At 46.4% G+C, this 23,994-nt stretch overlaps 1 protein-coding gene across 4 annotated transcripts in view; it reads left to right on the top strand.

Annotated features, from left to right (window-relative positions):
• The window catches only part of dia (diaphanous related formin 1), a 299,177-nt gene that overhangs the window by 17,311 nt on the left and 257,872 nt on the right, over positions 1 to 23,994 (top strand). Inside the window, exon 1 of one of the 4 annotated variants that reach the window (XM_068387087.1) lies at positions 9,640 to 9,751. The exons of the other annotated variants lie outside the window; for them this stretch is intronic. The gene's annotated coding sequence lies outside the window, so the exon portion shown is untranslated. Of the gene's footprint in view, positions 1 to 9,639; positions 9,752 to 23,994 lie in introns of those variants that run through there. 4 annotated transcript variants of the gene reach the window in all.

Below are 23,994 nucleotides of genomic sequence, written 5' to 3' on the forward strand. Positions count from 1 at the left end.
GAAAGCGGACTAATAAGGCAGAGTAATCGTCAGAGTCAGCTTCCTTACCAGGTACCTATATTTAATTGGGTTTTGTTATGATATAATTGTCAAAAACTCATGAGCATATACGCCTTTATTGTATTAATACTGGTCTCTACCCACCACCATGGGTGTGAATCAGGTATTATATATTCACCGGCTAAGTTTAATATTTAAAAATGATATTTTGATTATAAAATAAATTTTTGAATATACTTACCCGGTGAATATATAAATTAAAGGCCCTCCCTTCCTCCCCGATAGAGACCCAGCGGAATGAGAAGAACTGGAGATGTTGACAAGTATATGCGGTATCTGGCCGATAGTCGGCGCTGGTGGTCACACCCGCAACCTTCATGGCGATCGCTCGCGAGTTTTTGGTTTCTGTCGAGCCGTCCGAGACGTCAGCTATTATATATTCACCGGGTAAGTATATTCAAAAATTTATTTTATAATCAAAATATCATTTTAACTTGGAATATGCTTACCTAGATGTTCATATGCTTTCTATCACAACCAAACAGGTTGTAAAGGCTGCTATCATACGTAAGGTTTGTTAGGGAAGGAACAGATGACAAATTTGGAAATGTTTGTTCCGTACCTGAAATACAAACCACGCTATTTACATGGGGTTTTACTTTCGGCGTAACTGGAATGACGAGCCATAAGAATTTTAACGTGGGTTAACTACCCCCGCGCTAGTTAGCAAGGGGGTAGGGGGAGTGGTAGCTAGCTACCCCTCCCCCCCTCACACACCGGTGAACTGCTTCTCTTCACTTTTGGCTCGGGCGATGAGCAGACGTCTCTGCTTCGCCCTCGCATTGTTGACAGCCTTAATTTTTTGCTTTTTCTCTCAGTTTGTGTGTTTGAAGTTGGCCTCATCCTTTCTTTCCATCCTGCGGAAGTGCCCTGGACTCCCCGACCGCCCTTGTGGAATGTTCATGTCGGCGGTCGAGACGGACCCTCACTCTTTATGCCCGCAGTGTCGAGGTCAACGGTGTGAAAGAGAAAATACTTGTAGTGAGTGCAGGGAGTGGTCTAACTCCCAGTGGGAGAGGTTTGCCCGGCGGTGAAAGAAGAAGTCTAAGCGGGACCGTTCTCCTTCAAGGGTTGCCTTGAAGAAGGAAGGTTCCGGGGACTCTCCTTCCGCCGCCTGAACCTCCTCCGAAGCTCCCACTCGATCGGTCTCTCGCGAGAGGCCGGCGAGTGGTAGCGCAGACCCTTCTTTTGTTTCCCAATCTCGGGGTTCGGGAGAGGGCGTTGCCTGCCATAGCGAGGCAGCTCCCCCTCCTGCTCCGGGGGAGGGCATTGATTCTGACCATGTGACTAACGATGATCTTTTTCAGCTTTGGGCTTCCTTGGGGCTTAAGGGCTCGGCCTCCAAGGAAGCCCTGTTTGACCTGATCCAGTTGGGTGCAGCTGTCAAACAGTCGCCAGTATTAGCAGAGGTTGATCCTCTGTCTATTGTCGACGTTGTTATGGCAGAGGCTTCCGACGGGTCGGGTCAAACCTCTGCTGTTGTTGCGGTTGTTGCTGAAGGCTCAGTTCCACCCTCCGAACATCCTTCGAGGGAGGAGCTGGGTCCAACGGTCTCCTGCGGATGACTCTCCCCCTTGGGGGAGTGCACTGACAGAGACTCCTCTTCGGAGGACGGAATGATGGTGATGCTGTGCCTCGAGATCGTCTTTGCCGTAAGGCTTGTCCTCCGCTTCGCCGCAGAGGCCTTTCTTCTCCTTACAAGGGAGTTAGGAGGCGCCTCTTCGCATCTTCACCTTCGACTTCCCCCGCAGAGGATCCTCCACGTCGAGAGCAGACCGTTGCAGCTGCATCTCTAGACCTCTCCGCAGATCGTTCGCGATCTCCGACGCCTGCCAAACCTTCCAGTCTTCCTACCCCATTCCTGGACGCTGATGCGCTGTGGACACCTACGCACCCCATTATCCAACGGGCACCGGTCCCTTCGGGGCAAGAGGGCTCTTCCCACAATGTGGGTGAGTCTCTTGAGAGCGCCAGGTCTTACCTGCGCGCGCGCGCAGTCCTAGAGATCCCTGTGGACTTGCTGCGCCCGGCCGATCTTCTGAGTCTCGCCGTAGATCTCCTGCTCGCCCACGCTCTCCTGTGCCTCAGAGACCTCCTGTGCCCCAGCGTTCTCCAGCTCGCCAGCGCACTTCTGCTCCTGCTACGCGCAATGCGCTCCATCGGTCTCCTGAGCGTCAACGATCTCCTGCTCGTCAGCGCACAACGGCTCTCCCCGTTCCTGATGCGCGCCAACGTTCGCCCGAGCGCCCACGATCTCCGGATCTGGGCGCAGGCAGGGACACTGTCCCTCCTCCTCCTCGCCGAGGTTCGCCTACGCGCCAACCATCGCCACTCTCCTGTGCGCACTTCAAAGCCAGCCCGAGTTCCTGCGCGGCGCGCCCACGAGATGTCTCCTGAGCCCACCCACGAGCGTTCGCCCTTGCGCAAAGCATCGCCTTCTGGTCCTGCGCCCCAGCTGGTTCCCTCGGAGCGCGCACCTGCGCGCCAGTGACCTCCTGCGGGCCCGCGCGATCCTTCGCCTGCGCACAAGCGCTCTCCTACGCGCCCCTGCACCGGATCGCCACAGGTCTCCGACGTGCCCGCGCGCTAACTCGCCTGTTCGTGCTACGCGCCATCGCTCGCCAACGCGCTGTCGCTCTCCAGCGTGCCGCCACTCGCCAACGCGCCATCGCTCGCCAACATGCCATCACTTGCCAACGTGCCATCACTTGCCAACGTGCCATCACTTGCCAACGTGCCATCACTTGCCAACGCGCCACCGATCGCCTACGCGCCATTGCTCTCCCGACCGCCAGCGCTCTCCCTTGCAGCCGCGCGCACCCTCGCCTGCGCGCCCACGCGCACCCTCGCCTGCGCGCCCACGCGCACCTTCGCCTGCGCGCGCCCCGCGCCCGTGCCTTCATCTCTGCGCGCACGCGTGCCCACATTCGCCTGCGCGCGAACCGGCGATTCAACCATCGCGCGAGAGCCAGCGCGACGCCGCCAGCGATTCCCGCCGGGTTTCACAGCGCGTCCAACCGTGCGAGCCGTCGGGGACGCGTGCTTCCAGATCCTCGTCATCGCGAACTCCACCCCGCAAGCGCAGAGCTACGCTAGTCCAGGAGCAGGAAGAATCTTTGGAGAGGTCCACGCAACATTCTTCTTCTTTTCAGGCAGGCCCCGTAGTATCCACTCCTAAGGATCAGCCGATCCCCTTCCCTCCAGCGGGTGTTGCTGACACTGCGTCGGTCAGCCGCCAGCCTTGGTTTGGATCCCTGATCAAAGCGGTCGTGCAGGCGATGAAGCCGGCCCTTGCTGATCTGGGACTGAAACCAACGGCACCTGCTTCCCCGCTGAAGAGGAGGAGAGGAGTGGACTTCGTGGTGACTTCTCCCAGGGTTAAGTTGGCTCCCAAGAAGTCCGTCGGGAAGGCCCCTTCCCCTACGCAGACGTTTTCTCCTTCCCCTGTGGACGAAGCCTTTCCGTCCTCAGGGGAATCCAGCGAGGTGAGGCGTTCTCCCACGGCACCAATGGGAGGAACCCCTCCTCGAGGAAGAGAATCGTCTCGCGTTGAGAGGAGCCCCCAGACTTCTTTGCTTGAGTCCTGTATCCCTCCCAGGAGGGAGCCTAAGGACTCGAAGACTATCCCTAAGTCTTCCACCCGGATTCGACCGGAGCTACCGAGACCCCAGGAGAACGTCCACGTTTCTCCCCAGGTAGAGCTACTGGGGACAGGAGACCTCGCTGCCAGCCCGCAATGAGGAGAACAGCACGAGTCAAAGCATGCCTTCTGGCAGGGCCTGAGTTTGATGAGGCAACTCAATGGATTCAAGGACCCCGAGACCGCCCCTCGCGAAGGCAAGGACACGGTCCTGGACCAGGTCTACGGTACCCAGAAGCTCCCAAAGGCCAGCGCGGCTCTGCCCTGGTCCCAGGGAGTGAAGGGTGCCAGAGACAAGGTTGAGGGCCAGCTCTCCGAACTAGCCTCCTCCAGCCGTTCCTCGGCCGGGAACAAACTCCTCTCACCTCCTCGCGTATAGCAGAGGAGGTACTTCGAGATCATGGGGAGTCCGGTTTAGCTCTTTCCCTCCACCACTCCGTGGAAGAGCTCTCTAGGGGGATTTCTTCCGAGAAACACTCCACCCGGCAGGTGACATTCTCGGCTACGGAGATCCTAAGCCAGGAGAAGGTTGCGAAGTGTGTCATGCAGGCCACTTCGTGGCTGGATATCTGGCTGGGGTCTCTGGGCATCCTGTTGGGATCCGAGGACTTGTCCAAGGAGAGCACCAGGAAGGCCCTTGAGACTTTCCTCCTCTCGGGCACGCCCTCCATCGAGTTTTTAGCTCACCAAGTTTCGAACTTGTGGGCTAACTCGATCCTAAAACGTCGGGATGCCGTGACCGAGAGGTTCCACTCGAGGGTCCCAGCCGTGGATGTCAGCAGGCACAGACACTCCTCCATCCTTGGAGAGAGTTTGTTCGAGCCCAAGGATGTAGAACGGACAGCTGAGAGGTGGAGGAAGTCGAATCAGGATTCGCTCCTCCAAAGGGCCCTCTTATCTCGGCCCTACAAACCTCCAGCTCTTCAACAACAATCTCAGCAGCCTCGTCAGTCTAAGACACCGAGACAGGCTCCGGCAGCGAAGGCCAAGGTGTCTAAACAGCAGCCCTTTCCTGTCAAGGACAAGGAAGGCGGTAAGTCCTCCAGGGGAGGTAAGAATCCTAGGAGGAGCGGCCGAGGCCGTAAACGCTAGGATTGGCAATCCCCCTGCATGTCCACCAGTGGGGGTATGCCTACAAAGTTGCGCGAACAGGTGGCAGCAACTCGGGGCCAATTCCTGGACGATATCTGTGATCAGCCAAGGATATCGCGTCCCGTTCATAACATCTCTTCCTCCCCTGACAGCGAATCCAGTGTCGTTGAGCTCCTATGCCATGGGATCGGTAAAGGGGCTAGCCCTTCGGGCAGAAGTTGAGACCATGCTCAAGAAGGATGCTCTCCAGGAGGTCGTCGACGGTTCCCCAGGCTTCTTCAGTCGACTCTTTCTTGTAAAGAAGGCGTCTGGAGGCTGGAGACCTGTCATCGACCTCTCAGCTCTGAACAAGTTTGTCAAGCAAACTCCGTTCAGCATGGAGACAGCGGACACGGTCAGACTTGCAGTGAGACCGCAAGACTTCTTGTGCACTCTGGATTTAAAGGACGCGTACTTCCAGATCCCAGTCCATCCGTCTTCCAGGAAGTACTTGAGATTCAGCCTAGACAAGAAGACCTACCAGTTCAAGGTGCTGTGTTTCGGTCTCTCCACAGCACCTCAGGTGTTCACCAGAGTGTTCACCCTGATTTCTTCATGGGCACACAGGATCGGCATCCGTCTCCTCCGCTATCTGGACGACTGGCTGATTCTGGCAGACTCTGAGTTGACCCTTCTTCGACACCGAGACAAGTTTCTGGGGTTTTGCCAAGATCTAGGGATCATGGTAAACCTCGAGAAGTCTTCTCTGCTTCCAACTCAACGTCTGGTATATCTAGGCATGATATTAGACACCAATCTCCACAAAGCCTTTCCATCAGACGACAGGATAGCAAGGCTGAGGAGGGTCGCAAGACCTTTCCTTGGATGGGAAGCCCTTCCAGCCCAATCTTGGTTACGTCTCCTTGGTCACCTAGCCTCCCTGGTCCGTCTAGTTCCCAACGGCCGCCTCAGGATGAGATCCCTTCAATGGCGGCTCAAGTCCCGGTGGAATCAAGGCAACGATTCCCCGGACACTCTGGTCCCCATGGGACCCGCAGAACGGACGGACCTACAGTGGTGGCTGACCGACGAAAACCTACGAAAGGGAGTGGTTCTTCTCGTCCTCCCCCCGGATTTGATGCTATTCTCGGACGTGTCAAAAGAAGGGTGGGGGGCCCACGTTCTGAACCAGAGGATCTCAGGCCTATGGTCAGAATCAGAAAGGTGCCTCCACATCAACCTGCTAGAAATGAATGCAGTCTACCTAGCCCTTCAACAGTTCCTACAGGTCCTGGCGGGCCACTCCGTGGTGGTGATGAGCGACAACACCACGGTAGTGGCTTATATCAACAAGCAGGGAGGTACCTTTTCACAACAGCTATCCCATCTTGCAGTAGAGATACTGAGGTGGACCGAAGTCCACTCGACTCCACTATCAGCTCGCTTCATTCCGGGCAAAAGGAATGTGCTCGCCGACAGTCTGAGCAGGGCATCGCAGATAGTGAGTACCGAGTGGTCTTTAGATCCTCAAGTAGCCAACAAAGTCCTGACTTTGTGGGGTTCCCCGACAGTGGACCTGTTCGCGACAGCTTTGAATTTCAAACTGCCGCTGTACTGCTCCTCAGTCCCGGACCCCAAGGCACTCTGGCAAGATGCCTTCCAACAACGGTGGGACAACATCGACGTCTACGCCTTTCCACCGTTCTGTCTGATGAGAAGGGTGCTCAACAAGACCAGACTATCGGTCAATCTGTCAATGACCTTATAGCTCCGCTATGGCATCATGCAGAGTGGTTCCCGGACTTTCTGCAGCTCCTGACGGAACTCCCGAGAGAACTCCCCCCACGACACGAGCTACTCAAGCAACCACACTGCAACATCTACCACAAGGCCGTAGCTTCGCTTCGGCTTCACGCCTGGAGACTATCCAGCGTCTCCTCGTTGAGAGAGGCTTTTCGCAACAAGTTGTGGGCAGGATGTCTCGACACCTGCGGAAGTAATCCGCAGGGGTCTACCAGGCGAAGTGGAGAGTCTTCTGTGGTTGGTGTCGTGGGAGGGGTATCTCTCCCCTCGATGCCATTATTCCAGCAATAGCGGAGTTTCTTGTGTATTTGCAGGAGGAAATGCGCCTTTCAGTCTCGGCGGTGAAAGGCTATCGCTCACCCTTAAGCTTAGCCTTCAGGCTGAAAGGAATGGACATTTCTTCCTCGCTGGAACTTTCTTTACTCATACAAAGCTACGAGCTTACCTGCCCTCAGTCGGAAGTGAGATCCCCTCCTTGGAACGTGGTTCGAGTCCTCAGGGCTCTTAAGAGACCTCCGTTCGTACCATTATGCCAGGCCTCCGATCGACACTTGACTTGGAAGACGGCGTTCCTGCTCGCTTTGGCGTCAGCCAAGCGGGTCAGTGAACTTCATGGTCTCTCATATGACATCGCCCATTCAAGGGGATGGGGGGAGGTAACGTTCGGGTTCGTTCCTGAGTTTGTAGCTTAGACTCAGAACCCTGGAGTCCCAGACCCACAGTTTGACTCCTTCAGGGTCTCGAGTCTCCGTTCTATTACAAGTGACCCAGACCATCTGTTACTATGCCCAGTGAGAAGTCTGAGGCGTTAGCTGAAGAGAACAGCTGCAGTCCGTCCTCGCGTGCAAGCCCTGTTTGTGAGCACGGGAAGGACAAAGAGGAGGGTCACCAAGAACACTATCTCTGCCTGGATCCGAAGGGTCATCCACGCCTTGAATCCAGACCCTCCTCCGTCACGTTGTCCCAGAGCACACGATGTCAGAGGCATCGCTACGTCTCTGGCTTTCAAGAGAAACTTCTCGGTGACGCAGGTGCTACAAGCTGGGGTCTGGAAGCGTCAAACGACCTTCACAGCCCACTACCTGCAGGACGTGACCCACAGGAGCCTTGATACATTCTCGATCGGCCCTGTGGTGGCTGCACAACAGCTGGTCTAACCTCAGGCTTCTTAATGGACAGGTAGCAGAAGGTTGAGGGCATTGTTACCCGGTTTTAGTCTGCGTGAACGAAAGAGTATGTCTGGTCCTTACTTCTTTCTTCATCCTCCCCTCTCTTGGGGAAAGCAGCATCCTGGGTTCTCTGCATAGCTGACCTCGAACCTCTGCAGGTAAACCATGCTCCCTTGTGTTCCTAGTATTAAGATAATACTGTCGCGTCCCCCATACCCTGACGAGGTGGTATTGGGAACGTCCTAGCCTAGAATTCCATCTAAAGGACTTCAGGTCAACTTCCTAGGACGAGTCACACTTCAAGCCTCCACACACAAGCTTATGTAGGCCGCACGTTCCATGCGAAGCAAGGAACTTGCGAGGTGCAGGGACTCTTTTTCTCGAAGTGCTACTCACTCGGTTTCTGAATCCCCGGATAAAAGCCAAAGCCAGTAAGGCCGGGACTTTCCTCCCTACCTAAGGGGTAAGTCACCCCATGTAAATAGCGTGGCTTGTATTTCGGTTACGGAACAAATGACAAATTTGGAGATAATTTGTATTTTTCCTAACCATACAAACCTTAGCTATTTACACATATTTGCTCGCCAGCCCTGTCCCCCAACACAAGTCCTACCTCTAAGTGAAGTGAAGCAGTTCACCGGTGTGTGAGGGGTGAGGCGTAGCTAGCTACCACTCCCCCTACCCCTTGCTAACTAGCGCGGGGGTAGTTAACCCTCGTTAAAATTCTTATGGCTCGTCATTTCAGCTACGTCGAAAGTAAAACCCCATGTAAATAGCTAAGGTTTGTATGGTTAGGAAAAATACAAATTATCTCCGAATTTGTCATATTTTTCTGAATTAATACAAACCTGTAGTTATTTATACAAATTGACCCGACAACACCTGTTCCCCGATACGTCCTGCCTGTAGTGAAAAAGTCACGAAGTTCACAGATGAGTGAGAGTAGATATAGGTGGCTGGGTGCCCCCTACCATCCCCGCATTAAAAGTCTAATGGCTAACCTTCCAGTTTTGCTGAAAGATAATCCCTATAGATAACTACAGGTTTGTATTAGTTAGGAAAAATACAAATTATTTCTAAATTTGTCCTTTTTTCCTAGCTATACTGTTCAAAGCCGAGTCTTTTAAGTTACTGTACACTTCTCACTTCAACTAACTCTCTTAGTCTTCAGCCCAAGGTCAAAAGTGATTAGTTTGTGACAGATAGGTGGGCTTGGCTACTTCCCCTTCAGTACCTGTCATTAACTAACTACCTCGTTAAACGTATCAATGACCATTCCAGCTGGTGATGAACACATCTCTTACATTAAAGGATTTAGTTTTGTATAGCTTTGAAAAATACATTAAAAATTTTATTTTATTGATATGAATTTTTTTTTTTTACATTTTCTCTGCCTATTAAACTGCAGCAAATAATATCAGAAATATAAACAAAGCCAATTAGAATTAAGTTATTTTTTCTTGAAATAAAAATTGTTTTATGGATACAAATTTTTTTTCTGGGTTTTTATTATTCATTTTCCCTGTTATGAGACTGCAATAAATGTCTTCATTCAACAGTAATACTGTACTATACACAAGGCCATTGGAAATTGTGTAATTGTTCTTGACCACAAAATGGTCAAAAGGATTTGTAAAGCAGTGGTTTATCAGTGATTTATCAGTACAAAAAATGTTTTTCTCTCATCACTAGATAGTTTGAATTCATATCTAGTATATCATGAGTTATCAAGTATATTATGAATTTCCACCTTCCCTTGAATACTAGTTACTGCAAGGGCTAGATAATGAATTTCACAAAGACCCGTGACTCAACCCCGCCTAGAACACACTCACTCACACCTGTTGACTATCATATGCACAGGTGTTACAACCAACAGTTGCTCCCTGTAGATGTGTGGCATTTTGTTTATCTTGTTATTCCAATTGGAGTTAGCTTATGAAAGTATAGTACACTATATATATATGTACTGTAGTCTATATTACTGTGCCTGCAGGAAATTACAAAGGTTGTTATTTGTGTGTGGATAATTAACCATATTGATAGGGGAGATTGTGATGTGTAATTTGGGCTTAACAGTGTACAGAGTAACAGTTAAGTGTCATCTTGATGAGCTACTTACAGATAAAGGATAGAAAAAGTTGTTGTTTCTAGCAATTGTATGCACGATGCCAGTACCCTCAGTATATTGTAAGGACTAATATTGTCTCAGGAAGTTGGCTGCTGAAGTATCTTTGAAATAGAATTTCCTGAGTAAGAAACAGCCATGTGTTCCTTCATACTTTAGTAATAATTAGACCATGACAAATTAATTAGAATATCAAGGGAGCCAGTACAGTAGTGATTATCATAATTAGAAACACTGGGCTCAATAAGGACCAAGATGTTACCTCATTTGCTTTGTTTTTATATTTTTGCTTGACATTCTACAATGCTGACTTCTTGATTGAGGTTATTCTTCCATATTATTTAGTTTTATTTTCCTAAATCCCTCTTTGTGTCTGTTCTATTTACTTATTGCTATTGATGGTTGAATGTCACCGTTTTCTATTTTACTTGTGTATTATTTTTTGTGTTGACATTTTGTCTCTTATTTTGCATTATCATAGCCGTGAAGTTGATTTTGTCATTTTACAAATAGATGTGGTTACTAGCCATATGAGTGATTTAGTAAGTTATGTGGTCCAGTAAAACAACTTAATTACCTTATCTTGAACAACTTCTACTTCATGGTTTGTTAGGCTTTGTTTATTTGTAGAGATTAAAGTTTTAATGATACATGCTTAAAATTCTCTATACTTCCATTGTGGGAACATTGTTCTTCTGCCTTGCTTTCAGCAGCTTCTCTAGATATGAAATTTCTCGAGATCAGTGGTTTTTCTTTTATTGTGAAAGTGGTAATTACTGAATAATTTATGTCCTAATTTTACAGTGTTCTGTATTCGGTCTAACTTAAATGGTATTGCATGGTACTTTCGTTACAAAATGTTATTATCTACATTCTCTGCTCCTAATATGGAACACAAGTATCACTTTGGTTCATAGCTACATTTCCTTTCCTCTTGGTACTTTTCATCTACTCAAATTCAATTGCTCCTCTTTTGTTTTCCAATACAGTATCTGCAACTCTTGCTTATGTATAAACTTCAATTAAGATGGCCTTTATATTGATATTATTTTGATAATACATCAAACTATAAGGGTGATGAGGTAGTTTGTTTAGCCTCCTCATCTATGAAACTTGAATGCTTCACTTGTCTGAGGGAGTGGAAAGTTTTGGATCTAAACCTCATCTCGTACGGTACGTAGATGGTGGCCTACCCTCAAATCTCCACTCTTTGTTGTAGTCTTAAGTTATTTCTTTGCTTAAACCAGAGAGGTGGGGTAGTGTCTAAAGGAAATGGCAACCCTTTTGACTGATGTGTTTGTTAGCAAGCAAAGTAATAAAAGACATAACTAGCATCACTTGTTTTTTTGAAGCAAAACCAAATAGTTTAGATTTTTTATCCCATAAATTTAGGAATTTCTACTTGACATTGATGTTTATGGAAATATAGGCCCAAATGGTATTAGTCCTTTGTTTGTAAAGATGATTTTCAGCCGTTTTTTGCAAGTTAGCTGGATGTTTACTTTCACTCGGAGAATTGGAAATATTATTCCATAAAATAAAGGCTGTTATGGTTGCTCTAACCTTGCCATTTTAAATATTTAACTTAGCCGGTGAATATATAGCTGCAACTCTGTTGCTCGACAGACAAAAACTGTACAAAAAAAAACTCGCCAGCGATCGCTATACAGGTTGCGGGTGTGCCCATCAGCGCCATCTGTCGGCCAGATACCAAGCTCCATGTAAACAAAGACTCAATTTTCTCTCTGTCGACGTGTCGACAAGACGTACTTTACTCGCTGTTGCTAACTGGAGTTTTTCACATCATCTTTGGTGAAGTACTATATTCTGGTTTTGAGCTTTCGCTGTGCAGGGTTTTTCTTCAAATAAATCCTTGAACTCTTTTTTGTATCGGATTCATTGTTGATGACTTAGATCGTTTTTTGGAATTTTCCCTTTGACCAATTCAAAATGGCTGACCTTTCACAAGTTCCCAAGTTTAGAAAATGCAATGCTAGGGACTGTTCTAGGCGTCTTCCGAAGGCTTCTCTCGACCCTCACACTGTTTGTTCCAATTGTCGGGGTAAAACCTGTCAATTGGAAGATCGGTGTGAGGAGTGCGTGGGCCTTTCGGAATTCGATTTTATCGAATTTGAAAAGTACACACGCAGGCTAGAGAGAGATAGAATTAGGAGAAGTTCTTCTAGGTCTATTGATGTTTCATCTCCTCATGCCCCACAACCTATTCCTTCCCCTGTAGTGGTTGTTCCTAACCCCCCTCCTAGCACTCAGGAACCATCGATGGCTGACATGATGCGTGCCATCCATGCCCTGGGGGAGAGAGTTGAGTCCCTTGCAAGTGACCGCAATCAACTCATGGCGGATGTTAAGGAGCTTAAGTGCCAAAGTGCCGCGGGAAGTGATAAAGTGCCAAGTGAAAGTGTTGTGAACAGTGTTGCGCTTGAGGGTTCGTCTGTTCGTGCCTGTCGTCCTCCTAGTCCGGGACCTCTAGCAAGCTCCCAAGTCCAGGGGAGAAGCAATGTCGCACGACGCATGGGTTCGAGAGGCTTTAATCAGCGAACAGACGTTCCCTCCATGGTATCAGGCGTATCTCCCCAAGATCGCCCCTACCTACGTAAGACGAGAGAGCCCGTTTATACCTCGTCGTCTGAAGGTGTTTCTCGTAAGAAACTTTGGACCAAGGCCTCACGACCTTTAAAGCTTAAATCGGTCCCTTCAGGACAAGTCCAACGTCCCGGTTGTAGCCACTGGGTCAGTTCGGACTCGTTGCCGTCATCTGATGACTGCTCACCGCCTAAGAGAGGCAAAGCGGTACCGCTTCAGTCACTAACACCGTCTGTAGCCGCACCTGCTCCCGTAGACCCTAAATGGGCTTTGCTGCAAGACATGCAGTCCAAGCTTACGTCTTTGATGCAGGACTTTCATGCGGAGAAGGTTGCTACCGTACCTTCTGGCCAACAACCTTCCAAGCGATCGGTTGTGCGTCCTGTTGACGCTGAGGTAACCTTCTCGCGTCTACCAGTTGAGGTGGTTCCTCCACCGATGCGATCCAGTGTGGGTTGCCAGCCGCACGTTGACGTTAAGCGACGCACGGAGGTGGTTGTTGACGTTCAGGACGTTCAACAACCATCAGAGGTGACTTGTTTTGACGCGGTGCGTCAACCTCCGCAACCCGGTGTGGTTTCCACTGCTCAACCCAGTCGGTCTAGACAGTCTCGGGTGGACGCTGTGCGTCCTCGCGCTCCCATGGTTGTTGACAGTTCACAGACTGTGCAGCAGTTCCATGACGTTGCGTCCGGCTCCGTCACGCATGCACCAGTGCGACCGGACTCAGCGAACCTGACGTTGCCCACTCCGTTGCCGTTTCCTCATCAGTTTTTGGATGAGGAACTTTCTGATGATGATGTTGCTGAACAACAAGACGATCAACAGTCAGAACTGGACGAGCCTAAGTCAACTCAACCCTCTTTGGACTTTAGAAAAGTCTTGGCTGTATTCAGAGTTGTTTCCTGACCAGTTTATTTCTGTGGCTCCTCGTTCTCCGCCGTCAGAGTTTGTATTAGGCATGCCTTCTACCGCACCTGCCTTTACTAGACTCGTCCTCGCACGCTCGTCTAAGAGAGCTTTGCGGCTGATAGGAGACTGGTTAGAGTCCAAGAAGAGTTTAGGGAAGACAGCATTTGCCTTTCCCCCATCTAAACTCTCTTCCAGATCGAGCGTCTGGTATGCCACGGGAGAAGTTCTCGGCTTGGGAGTTCCTGCCTCTGCCCAGGGTGACTTCTCAAGTCTTGTAGACTCTCCCCGCCGCCTTGCCATGAGACGCTCGAAGATTTGTTGGTCACCATCAGACCTGGACCACCTTATGAAAGGGATCTTTAGGGCTTTTGAAGTCTTTAACTTTTTAGACTGGTGCTTAGGAGCCCTGAGCAGGAAAATCTCTTCGACAGATAAAGATATTTCTTTGCTCATTATGTCCTGCATGGACAAGGCCGTCCGTGATGGGTCCAATGAGCTAGCTGCCTCATTCACGTCCGGAGTCCTGAAAAAGCGAGAGTCTCTCTGCTCGTTCCTGTCTGCTGGAGTTACACCATGCCAGAGATCTGAACTTCTCTTTGCTCCCCTTTCCAAGTGCCTGTTTCCAGAAGTCTTGGTAAAGGAAATTGCTGCTTCGTTAGTGCAGAAGGACACTCACGATCTAGTTGCGTCCTCAGCTCGCAAAGCTCCCCCTTTGCCTTCATCTTCCGCTAGACCGAGGATAGACACTCCAGCGTCTCGCTTTATTCCGCCCTTTCGTGGCAGAGCCTCCAGCAAAGGAGGTGCTCGTGCCGAAGGGAAGCGAGGGAAGAGGAAAGGATCCAAGTCCTCTAAGGGCAGAGTCTGACTGCCTGCAACTTCAGACAGCAGTGGGAGCCAGACTCAAGAACTTCTGGCAAGCCTGGGAGAGGAGAGGCGCAGATTCACAATCTGTGAAGTTACTCAGAGAAGGGTACAAAATCCCTTTTGTACGCAAACCCCCTCTAGCAACGTCTCCCATCGATCTCTCTCCCAGGTACAGAGAGGAAGAAAAGAGACAAGCCCTGAAACTGGAAGTGTCTCTTTTGCTAGAGAAGGGAGCGGTGGTCAAAGTCTCGGACCTTCAATCACCGGGATTCTACAACCGCCTCTTCCTAGTTTCAAAGAAGACAGGAGGGTGGAGACCGGTGCTAGACGTCAGTGCTCTGAATGTCTTTGTCACAAAGACGAAGTTCTCCATGGAGACCACAAAGTCAGTCTTAGCAGCGGTCAGAAGGGAAGACTGGATGGTCTCGCTAGACCTAAGGGACGCCTACTTCCACGTCCCCATTCACTCAGACTCCCAACCTTTTCTGAGATTCGTTTTCGAAAATGTGGTCTACCAGTTTCGGGCCCTGTGCTTTGGCCTAAGCACAGCTCCTCTCGTGTTTACGAGGCTGATGAGGAATGTGGCCAAATTCCTCCACTTATCGGACATCCGAGCCTCCCTTTATTTGGACGACTGGCTTCTCAGAGCCTCTTCCAGTCGTCGCTGTCTGAAGGATCTCAAGTGGACTCTAGATCTGACCAAGGAATTGGGACTCCTAGTCAATTTGGAAAAGTCGCAACTGGTCCCATCCCAAACTATTGTGTATTTAGGGATGGAGATTCACAGTCTAGCTTTTCGGGCTTTTCCGTCGGCCCCCAGAATAAGTCAAGCCCTGTTATTCATCCAGAACATGCTGAAGAAGGAACGCTGCTCAGTCAGGCTGTGGATGAGTCTGGTAGGGACGCTGTCATCCCTGGAACAATTTGTGTCACTAGGAAGACTACACCTCCGTCCTCTTCAATACCATCTAGCTTTTCACTGGAAAAAGGACAAGACGCTAGAAGCGGTCTCGATCCCGATTTCCGAAAAGATAAAGTCTTGTCTGACTTGGTGGAAGGACAATATCAACCTAAGAGAGGGTCTTCCCCTGGCTGTTCAGACTCCCAACCACGTTCTCTTCTCGGACGCATCGGACGTGGGCTGGGGCGCGACACTAGACGGTCGGGAATGCTCAGGACTGTGGAACTCGAGTCAGAGGAGCATGCATATCAACTGCAAGGAGCTGTTGGCAGTACATCTGGCCTTGAAAAGCTTCAAGTCTCTCCTTCGAGGCAAAGTGGTGGAAGTAAACTCAGACAACACCACGGCCTTGGCGTACATCTCCAAACAAGGAGGTACCCACTCACTGACGTTGTACGAGATCGCAAGGGACCTGCTCATCTGGTCAAAAGGTCAAGACATCTCCCTAGTAACGAGGTTCATCCAAGGCAACTTGAATGTCATAGCAGATTGTCTCAGTCGGAAAGGGCAAGTAATTCCAACAGAATGGACCCTCCACAAGGATGTGTGCAAGAGACTTTGGGCCACTTGGGGCCAACCAACCATAGATCTCTTTGCAACCTCGCTGACCAAGAGGCTTCCAATCTATTGCTCCCCAGTCCCGGACCCAGCAGCAATACATATAGATGCCTTCCTCCTAGATTGGTCACATCTGGATCTCTACGCATTCCCACCGTTCAAGATTGTCAACAAGGTACTGCAGAAGTTCGCCTCTCACGAAGGGACAAGGTTGACGTTAGTTGCTCCCCTCTGGCCCGCGAGAGAATGGTTCACCGAGGTACTTCGATGGCTAGTAGACGTTCCCAGAAGTCTTCCTCTAAGGGTGGACCTTCTACGTCAGCCACACGTAAAGAAGGTACACCAAAGCCTCCTCGCTCTTCGTCTGACTGCCTTCAGACTATCGAAAGACTCTCGAGAGCTAGAGGCTTTTCGAAGGAGGCAGCCAGTGCGATTGCTAGAGCAAGGAGAGCGTCCACCATTAGAGTCTACCAGTCGAAGTGGGAAGTCTTCCGAGACTGGTGCAAGTCAGTTTCTGTATCCTCGACCAGTACCTCTGTAGCTCAAATAGCTGATTTTCTCTTATACCTGAGAAAAGGACGATCCCTTTCAGCTCCCACTATCAAGGGCTACAGAAGCATGTTGGCATCGGTCTTCCGGCATAGAGGCTTAGATCTTTCCAACAATAAAGATCTTCAAGACCTCCTTAAGTCTTTTGAGACCACCAAGGAGCGTCGTTTGGCTACCCCTGGATGGAATTTAGACGTGGTGCTAAGATTCCTCATGTCAGACAGGTTTGAGCCGTTACAATCAGCCTCCCTGAAAGATCTCACTCTAAAGACTCTTTTCCTGGTATGCTTAGCCTCGGCTAAAAGAGTCAGTGAGATTCATGCCTTCAGCAAGAACATCGGATTTTCGTCAGAAAAAGCCACCTGTTCGCTGCAACTTGGTTTTCTAGCCAAAAATGAGCTGCCTTCTCGGCCTTGGCCTAAATCTTTCGATATTCCCAGCTTATCGGAGATCGTAGGCAATGAACTAGAAAGAGTCTTATGCCCTGTTAGAGCTCTTAAGTTCTATTTAAAGCGTACAAAACCTTTACGAGGCCAATCTGAAGCTTTATGGTGTTCAGTTAAGAAACCATCTTTGCCTATGTCAAAGAATGCTTTATCATACTTTATCAGATTGTTAATACGAGAAGCTCATTCACATCTGAGTGAGGAAGACCGAGCTTTGCTTAAGGTGAAGACGCACGAAGTTAGAGCTGTAGCAACTTCCGTGGCCTTTAAGCAAAATAGATCTCTGCGAAGTATAATGGACGCAACCTATTGGAGAAGCAAGTCAGTGTTCACGTCTTTTTATCTAAAGGATGTCCAGTCTCTTTACGAGAACTGCTACACACTGGGACCATTCGTAGCAGCGAGTGCAGTAGTGGGTGAGGGCTCAACCACTACAATTCCCTAATTCCATATCCTTTTAATCTGTCTCTTGAAATGTTTTTAATGTTGTTTTTATGGGTTGTTCGGAAGGCTAAGAAGCCTTTCGCATCCTGGTTGATTTGGCGGGTGGTCAAAGTCATTTCTTGAGAGCGCCCAGATTAGGGGTTTGATGAGGTCCTGTTGTATGGGTTGCAGCCCTTGATACTTCAGCTCCTAGGGGTCTATCAGCATCCTAAGAGGATCGCGAGGCTCCATAAGGAAGACGTACTTATAAGGCAGAGTAATCGTTCAAGTCGACTTCCTTACCAGGTACCTATTTATTTTGTTTTTGTTATTTTGATAACTTCTAAAATGAAATAAAAACTCTTAGCTCATAAAATGTAAACATATTTTACTGGTCTCTACCCACCATCCTGGGTGTGAATCAGCTATATATTCACCGGCTAAGTTAAATATTTAAAAATGATATTTTAATTATAAAATAAATTTTTGAATATACTTACCCGGTGAATATATAAATAAAATGACCCTCCCTTCCTCCCCAATAGAGACGCAGTGGGACGAGGAGAAAATTGAGTCTTTGTTTACATGGAGCTTGGTATCTGGCCGACAGATGGCGCTGATGGGCACACCCGCAACCTGTATAGCGATCGCTGGCGAGTTTTTTTTGTACAGTTTTTGTCTGTCGAGCAACAGAGTTGCAGCTATATATTCACCGGGTAAGTATATTCAAAAATTTATTTTATAATTAAAATATCATATTTCTGTAACTCTTGTTAGCTAAAGATTTTATGTGAATGCATGTGCCGAAAATAATTCTCTGTTCACTAGTTTGCAATTTGACTTTTGCAATGACTTATGAGCTTGTGATGATCTTAATCAGTGTTGTACAGAAATCCCTTGATTCTGGTCATGAAATTTATGTAATTAGTCTGATTATTATTAATATCATTATTATTATTATGATTATTACTAGATAAACTATAACACTAGTTGGAAAAGCAGAATGCTATAGGCCCTAGGGCTCCAACAGTGAAAATAGCCAAGTGAGAAAAAGAAACATAGAATATTGTGTCTGAGTGTACTCTCAAGTAAGAGAACTCCAACCCAAATTACTGGAAGACCATGGCACAAAGGCTATGGTACTACCCAAGACTAAACAACAATGGTTTGATATTGGAATGTCCTCCTAGATGAGCTGCTTATCATAGCTCAAGTGTCTCTTTTATCCTTACTAAGTGGAAAGTAACCACTGAAAAATTACAGTGCAGTAGTTAACCCCTTGAGTAAAGAAGAATTTTTGGTCATCTCATTGTTGTCAGGTGTATGAGGAAACAGGAGAATGTTGAAAGAATAGGCCAGACTATTTGGTGTATATGTAGGCAAAGGAAAATGAGTTGTAACCAGAGAGGGGTCCAATGTTGTACTGTGGCCACTCAAATGGCTCGATAACACACTTGCATTAATATCTCAAAGGGTGGCTCATGCCTTTTATAGCTGGTTTTAACTGTGGTAATCACGAAGTCCTTGCATTAATATCTCAAAGGGTGGCTCATGCCTTTTATAGCTGGTTTTAACTGTGGTAATCACGAAGTCCTTGCATTAATATCTCAAAGGGTGGCTCATGCCTTTTATAGCTGGTTTTAACTGTGGTAATCACGAAGTCCTTGCATTAATATCTCAAAGGGTGGCTCATGCCTTTTATAGCTGGTTTTAACTGTGGTAATCACGAAGTCCTTGCATTAATATCTCAAAGGGTGGCTCATGCCTTTTATAGCTGGTTTTAACTGTGGTAATCACGAAGTCCTTGCATTAATATCTCAAAGGGTGGCTCATGCCTTTTATAGCTGGTTTTAACTGTGGTAATCACGAAGTCCTTGCATTAATATCTCAAAGGGTGGCTCATGCCTTTTATAGCTGGTTTTAACTGTGGTAATCACGAAGTCCTTGCATTAATATCTCAAAGGGTGGCTCATGCCTTTTATAGCTGGTTTTAACTGTGGTAATCACGAAGTCCGTATTTTCAAATTTATGCAGATGGTTGTTGATGGATTTTTTAGTATTACTGTTGAATTTGTAACCAGTAAATTGCAAAGTGTAGTTGTTGATGGACACCATAACAACTATAGGGACATAATGTCTGGTGTTCTTTAGTGTTGTGTTTTTGGTTCTTTACTGATTTTATTACACTCACATGATATGAAATATGGGAATAAAAGCATATTTTTTGCACTGATCACATCTCTAAAGAATAGACCTGAAGTTGCTAATTTGCTAACAGAGATTTAGCTGAAATTAGTGCATGGTGCAAATTATTTTGTCTGAAATAAAACTCTTAAGTTCAATTGTAAGTTGTTCTTGTTTTTAGACTTGCATTATGGGACATGTCTCATTTCCCATATTGAATTACACAAAAAATTGATGTATACTCGTTTATTGTGGTTTTTGGAGACCTTTTATCCTGTGAAAATTTTTTAATCTTTTTTTCTTGCTTTGAATTTTCTTTTCCTGTCTGGTCTTGTGCACTTGACTCATTTTGGATTATTGAACAAAAACTTTTAGGATATTAAATTCGTTATCCCTGATTGAGGTACTAATCTCTTAGGATGTAAATTACTAAACTCTTTACTTACTTTACTTTGATGGCTGCTTTTCTGGTCCCATACAGCAGGGGAACCCCACTCTCTACATGACCTCCACTGTCGTTTTACCTTGCTTGTTCAGAGTATTTAACATTTCATATCATATATTGTTCATTTACTGTTAAATCGTCACTGTCAAAAGACTCATGAAATAAGAAAGTCTTCAGTTTCCTCTTGAAAGCCTTAATGTCTTCAATCATTCGAATATTTCGTAGGAGCTTATTATATAGTCTCGGAGCTGCATATTTAAAAGCTCTGGAGCCTAAAGTAGACATATATCTAGGTTCCAACAGTTTGAAGCCATCTTGATTTTATTCTGGGCAAAGGGACCCAGCTAGCACCTTACTTCCCTATTATTTTTTCTTGGGCTCCCGATCTCTCTCTGCAGTGCTATGCATGGAGTCCTAAATAAGAGGAGCAGTATGCTTTCTAGGTAAGATTTACTGGTATACAGTATAAAGGTAATTGAATGTTAAGAGAGAAAAAAAAACTTTTGGTTGGAATGAGGGACATCTCACATTGAAAGAGAATTAACAACAACAAAAATTAATGAAAAATTAAGAAAATAGTAATTATAAAAATAACTATGAAAAAGTATCACGGTCGGATAAAAACATGATTCCACATAACCAATTATAATAACCATGAAAATTATAAAATACTAATGTTTTACAATAAACTGCATAACATTAAACACTGACAATAACTAAAAGTGTCATACTATACGGTATAAAGTCACCAGGATCAGGTTATACATTTATCATTAATTTCGTGAAAAAACATCACTCACGGAAGTCCAGTTTTGTTTACAGTGAACCCTCGCTACTTCGCGGTTCGACCATCGCGGATTCACCACTTCGCGGATTTTTTCCATAACCCATATATATACAGTAATATATATATATATATATATATATATATATATATATATATATATATATATATATATATATATATATATATATACAGTATACGTATGCATGTATTTATGTATATATGTAGGTATGTATGTGTATACATATAAATATATATATATATACACACACACATATATATATATATATATATATATATATATATATATATATATATATATATATATATATATATACAGTATATATATATATATATATATATATACAGTATATATATATCTAAAGTAGGAAGATGTGATGTAGTTCTAAGGGAAAAGTATGGGAAATATGTCTGGGTAATAAACAAAGCTCTACCTCCAGTTTGTTTCTTCATTATGATCAGAGATAAATGTAAACAAAACATTGGTTGCCATTTTTTATCGTGCTTTTTAGCGTGTTTAGGAAACGCATGATATAAAATTGCCTTTGATATTTGTGCCTGTTTTAGTTTAGGGTACCGTAGTACATGCATTAAGTGTTCTGTACTATAAAGGGTAGTTTGTTAACAGTACTACGTACAAGGGAAGGTTTTAAAAGTCTGAATATACATGTTGAATAAAGAGGTAAATATGGTGTCACTACTTCGCGGATTTTCACCTATCGCGGCCGCGTCTGGAACCTATCTACCGCGATAAACGAGGGTTCACTGTATACGTATGTGTGTGCAGCATAGAATTGTCCTCCTCCTCCTACACACTTACTGGATGAATAAAGATTCTTCACACGCATCATTTCATCACAGCCAGGCTAATTCACTATAATGTTCATTCCTGTCTAATATAGTCACACTTTGGGAGTTTCTTTCAATATGAAAATTCAAATGCCTGCATAATGCTTCACATGGAGATCAAAGGCAATAGTACTTTTATTTTATTTTCTTTGTATGCTGAACAACACAGACATTCCACAGAAGCCAACTCTCTCAAAGTTTTTCCACATTATAAACTACACTCCTACCTGCGACGTATGTGTCTTGATTGTGTTTTATAAAGTGCAGCTTGAATTGATGCAAGAATACAGTCAGCAAGTAAATACTTTCAATCAGGAAGGCTATCACCCTACAATAAGTTCCTAGAACATGATCCCCGCTGGGCGCAGGGTGTTGTCACTGAAAAAAAAGAAAAGAAATAAAGGTTTTGAGATAAGTGGGCTAAGAGCTTACAAGTAATTGGTAATAAAAAATTTTAAATGCTTTAAAATTATGTAGTTTCCATAGGTACAAGAAAATTCAAGATTTTTTTGCGTAGACCCCTTATAATTATTATAACGCATCAAAGGAAGGTTGGGAGCTCACTTACTACAGCACATGGTCTCGGGTCTATGGTGCGAGTCCGAAAGGTACCAGCATATAAACCTCTTGGAGATGAGAGCAGCCTTTCTAGCTCTTCAGCAGTTCCATCAGTTGCTAGTGGGTCACTCTGTGGTGTTGATTAGCGACAACACCACTGTAGTGGCTTATGTGAACAAACAAGGATGTACTGTACCTTTTCACTGCCCCTATGACACCTTGTAGTAGAGATTCTTCGATGGTCGGAAGATCATTCGATTTCCCTGTCAGTTCGTTTCATTCACAGTAAGAGGAATATTCTCGCAGAAAAGCTGAGCAGGGCGACTCAGATAGTGGGCTCTGAATGGTCTTTGAATCCTCTGGTAGCAAACAAAGTCTTGATTGTGTAGGTTCCCCAACCGTGGACCTGTTTGCAATGTCCCTAAACTTCAGGATTACGTTGTACTGTTTCCTAGTCCCGGACCTGCGAACTCTATGGCAAGATGCATTCCAACAATGGTGAGACAACATTGATGTGTATGCCTTTCCTCCGTTCTGTCTGATGATGAGATTGCTCAACAGAATCAGTTTCCAACAATCTACTGGAGACCCTCGTAGCTCTGCTTTGGTATCACATAGAGTGGTTCTCTGACCTTCTGCATCTTCTTGTAGATCTCCCGAGAGAGCTACCCCCACGGCCCGATCTACTTAAATAACCACAAACGTCTTTATCTGGATGGTTCCTTCTCTACGGCTTCACCCCTGGAGACTATCCAGCATCTCCTCTCTCAGAGAGGATTTTTGCAACAGGCTGCGAAACGCATGTCTGGTCACTTACAACAGTCCTCTGCCTTGGTATACCAGGCAAAGTAGAACTTCTTTTGTGATTGGTGTTGTGGAAAGGGTATCTCTCCTTTTGATGCCTCTATTCCCGTAATAGTATTGTTTCTGATTTATCTTTGGGAGGAAAAGTACCTTTCAGTCTTGGCGGTGAAAGGCTATCTCTCAGCCTTAAACCTAGCCTTTAGATTGAATGATGTGGACCTTTCCTCTTCTTTTTTACTCATATGGAGTTATGAGATCTCTTGCTCCAGTCGGAGATAAAGCCTTCTTGGAAAGTGGTTCTCGTCTTGAGGTCCTTGAAAGCCCCTCCCTACGAACCATTACGCCATGCAACAGGCCATAATGTCACTGAAGATGGCATTCCTTCTTGCTTTAGCATCAGTGAAGAGTCGGTGAACTTCATGGTCTCTCGTACGACATCGCCCATTTGAGGGGATGGAGGGAAGTGACACTTGGTTTCGTCCCTGACTTCATTGTAAAGACTCCAAATTCAGGGGGTACTGGGCCCTAGACTCAGATCCTTTCAGATTAAAAGTCTACGTTCTGTAGCCAATGATCCAGATTAATTATTACTCTGCCCAGTAAGGAGTTTGTGGTACTGTACTGCCTCGAACGAACAGCAGCCACCCGATCCCGACTAACATCGTTGTGTTAATTCGGGTAGAACTACAAGGAGGATCACAAAAAACTGTTTTAGCCTGGATACTCAAGGTCATTGACCGCCTATGAATCCTGAGCATCCTCTGGCTCGCAGACCTAGAGCTCATGATTTCAGGGGTATCAATACATCCCTGGCATTCAAACGCAGCTTCTCCGTGTTGCAAGTTTTACAAGCAGCTGTTTGGAAACATCAAACTACGTTCACAGCATACTATCTACAAGACGTGACCCACATGAGGCTCGATACGTTTTCTATCGGTCCTGTGGTGGCCGCTCAACAAGTGGTTTAAAGTACCTTGGGCTCCTTATTGGACAAGTAACAGTTGGTTGAAGACATTGGTTACTCGGGTTAAGTCCGGGATGAATGAAAGTATGTATGGCCCTTTTTCCTTTCTTCATCTTCCCCTCTCTTGGGGCACAGTGCCATAGGTCCCTCTGCAAGCTGGCTTTAACTATTGCAGGTAATAACCACTTCCCTTGTGT

This window comes from Palaemon carinicauda, chromosome 14, assembly GCF_036898095.1.
Source record: "Palaemon carinicauda isolate YSFRI2023 chromosome 14, ASM3689809v2, whole genome shotgun sequence".
NCBI lineage: Eukaryota > Metazoa > Arthropoda > Malacostraca > Decapoda > Palaemonidae > Palaemon > Palaemon carinicauda.